This window comes from Myotis brandtii, unplaced genomic scaffold, assembly GCF_000412655.1.
Source record: "Myotis brandtii unplaced genomic scaffold, ASM41265v1 scaffold137, whole genome shotgun sequence".
Lineage (NCBI taxonomy): Eukaryota > Metazoa > Chordata > Mammalia > Chiroptera > Vespertilionidae > Myotis > Myotis brandtii.
The window spans coordinates 5,681,972-5,685,448 of NW_005354874.1; positions in this window are offsets into that span (position 1 = coordinate 5,681,972).

A 3,477-nucleotide genomic window follows, 5' to 3' on the forward strand; every position below is an offset into this window, starting at 1 on the left:
AAAAAAAAAAAAAAATCAGTGGAAAAATATCCTTGGGTGAGGATTAACAACAACAACAACAAAAAGACAGGGGATAAGGATGTGGAGAAAAGGGAACCCCTAGTGAGCTATAAATTGGTGCACTGTAAATATAAATTGATATAGCCACTATGAAAAACAGTATAGAAGTTTCTCAAAAAATTAAAAATAGAACTACCTTATGATTCAGCAATCCCTGGGTATATAACCAACGGAGATTAAATTGGGATCTCTTTTTTTAAAAAAAATATATTTTATTGATTTTTTACAGAGAGGAAGGGAGAGGGATAGAGAGTTAGAAACATCGATGAGAGAGAAACATCTATCAGCAGTCTCCTGCACACTCCCCACTGGGGATGTGCCCATAACCAAGGTACATGCCCTTGACCGGAATCAAACCTGAGACCTTTCAGTCCGCAAGCCGACGCTCTATCCACTGAGCCAAACTGGCCATGGCTAAATTGGGATCTTGAAAAGGTATCTGCACTTCCATGTTTACTGCAGCATCATTCAGATTATCCAACATGTAGAAATAACCTGTGTTCATCGGCAGATGTATAAAGAAGTTGTGATATATACACACAATGAAATATTTTTCAGCCATAAGGAGAAGGAAATCCTCCGATTTGCCACAACATGGATGAGCCTGGAGGACATTATGCTAAATGAAATAAGGAAGGCAAAGAAAAACAAATACTTTTTAAAGGTCTAACTCATAGCAGCAGAGTGGAATGGTGGTTGCAGGGGCTGAAGGCTGTAGGAAGCATAAACAGCTGCCAAATGTGTGCCTGAATGTGCTAAATGTTTGCTAATGTTATGAGGTCATGTTTTTTACCCTCCCTGTGGGTGTGTTGGCTTCAAATTTAAGTCTTAGACCTTGTAGTAGAAGTTCCACCTGTACATATATCTGTGATTATTTCAGTAGCACCTCTCACCCAGAGTCTCCGATGGTTAAGCAGGATTTTTTCCATTTAATCAGCATTAGAGATGGTTTACCACTGAGAGAGAGAGAGAGAGAGAGAGAGAGAGAGAGAGAGAAAAGAGAGAGAGAGGAATTTAAGAGCAGACAGCATCTGGTTCCTGTAGGAGAGTTGCTGGAAGATTCTGACAGAGCACTTGGTCTTGAATCTTCTGTGTTGGGTGATATTGCCTCTAGAGCAGTAGACCTACACCCACACTTTGGGGGAACAGTTCATTGATTTCTCAGCTGTGGCTGCTATAACAAAAAAAATACCATAAACTGAGTAGATTAAACAACAGAAATTTATTTCTCACAGCTTTGGAGGCTGGGAAGTCGGAGATCAGGTGCTGGCATGGTTAGGTTCTAGTGAGGGCCCTCTTCCTGGTTTGCTGATGACCACCTTCTTGCCGTGTCCTTACATGGTAGAGAGATAGCTCAAGCTCTAGTGTCTTTCTCTTCTTACAAGGACAGTAACCCCATCATGGGCTCTACCCTCATAACCTCATCTAAACCTAATTTCCTACTAAAGGCTTTTCCTCCTGATACCATGCCATAGGAGGTTATGATTTCAACATAAGAATTGGGGGGGGGGGCGGTGGACACACAAACATGCAGTCCATAACCATTCCTACTTGTAAACTGCTTTTTAAATTGTGATTATTTGATATGCCAGTCTGTCTTTCTTGCAGAAATTAAGCTGCGTGAGGGATGGCGTGGGGATGGGGGAACCTTGAATCCACTGCTCCTGGCACATTCAGTCAAAGTTTGTTGGAAAAAAATAAAAAGTCAATTAGCAAGTCTGGACTTGTATTCATTACTAGAAACTCTTCAAGTTGTCCCAGAAAACTGCTTTTGTTAAAACACACTGCACACACTTAGAAATATACTTAGACTAAATGGAAATCATGTTAATGAAAAAAAAAAGGTGGTTTCAGTGTTTGATGGCATGCAGTCATTCTCTCACAACCTAGCAATTTATGTGACAATAATCATACAATACATCCTGCTTAGGCTTATAAATATTTAAACAGACAATCCATCGTTTAATTTGACACTGTTAACATTTAAAGGCTCTTTCAAAAGTATAGTAACAAAATATTTTAAGAAGACGTTGAAAAATTAGTGATGACAGGATGAAAACCATCTAACTCTCTGGGCTACCGTCTAAGGACATGTTGATGGTTTATTGGGAAACAATATCTGGAGAAGACAATATAAAAGTAGTCTAATTGTAGTAGACTACAATTAAAAGTAGTCTAATAGTTTTTTTTTCTTTACAGAAATATGCAAATACACCCTGAATTAAATTGCTTCTAATTTCAAGGTCAATTAGGGCAAGACTCCTGTTTTCCAATTCAACGGTACATTCCTCCAGCTGAGAAATATGTTGTGAACAAAATGACACTTGAAAGGATATTTTCAACTTTTTTATTATTTCGTTTTATTGTATTACATTTCTTCAGAGCAGTATCACTCATGCCATTTACACTTGCATAACTTAGGCTGGAATAGTAAAGCGCTACAGAAATGAATGTCAAAGAAGCCCTTGGTGAGGTTAAGATCGAGGCCAAATTAATATCATCCAAAGTTGTTTCCTTAGGAAAAGTTTGTTCTCTGTGAATTTTGGTAAGAAAGAATCATTTAATGACAATACCTCTTCATTAGAAAGCCAAACGTCTTTCTGCACCTTGGACAGAACCTTCAGCTATTCTCGAAGCACTCCTTCATTCCATCATTTATGTTTCTAGTGATGTGGGCTCAGGAATCCTGTTGTATAAATGGCGGGAACTGAGGCTCAGGGTGTTAAAGTGATCTCTTAAGGATTACCTGGGCAAGGAGGTAACCAGCTCTTTTCATATCAGGGGGCAAGGAGGTGTCGCTGCCCAGTCAGCAGACTCTTTAGCCAGAAGATTATGATTTTAAGAAAAATCAGACCCTGACCAGCCACCCCACAGCGTCAAGGTGAAAGCAGATGACTGTGTCTACATTTAACTAGCAAAACTCCATCTCCTGGTGGCACCTGCCCCGCCAAAGGGACAAAGAGGGCTGAGTTTGGTGAAGCTGCTATTGAGCAAAGCACCTGGGTCAGCATCGTCGCGGGTGGTGGTGGGGGGGGGAAGGTGATACAATGAAGAGGTGCAGGCATGGAACTCTCCAACTCACCCCGGCGAGGTGCTGGGGCTCTAATTTATTTATTTACATTTTAATTTCTTTATTGATTAAGGTATTACATATTTGTCCTCATCCTCCCATTACCTTCCCCAACCTCCCCCCGCCCCTTTGGTTGATCTCTCCCCCTTACCCCCTCCCTCCCCTACCTTCCCTCTGAGGTTTGACAGTCTGGTCGATGCTTCCCTGTCTCTAGATCTGTTTGGGGGGCTCTAATTTAGAATTTGAATTGGGAGTGCTTTAACCGGCCGCCTGTAGGGTAGAGAGAGCATCCCTCGGTTCCCCAGGCCCTACCCGCAGTCGCACTGCCGCGGAGCCGCTCGGCTCTC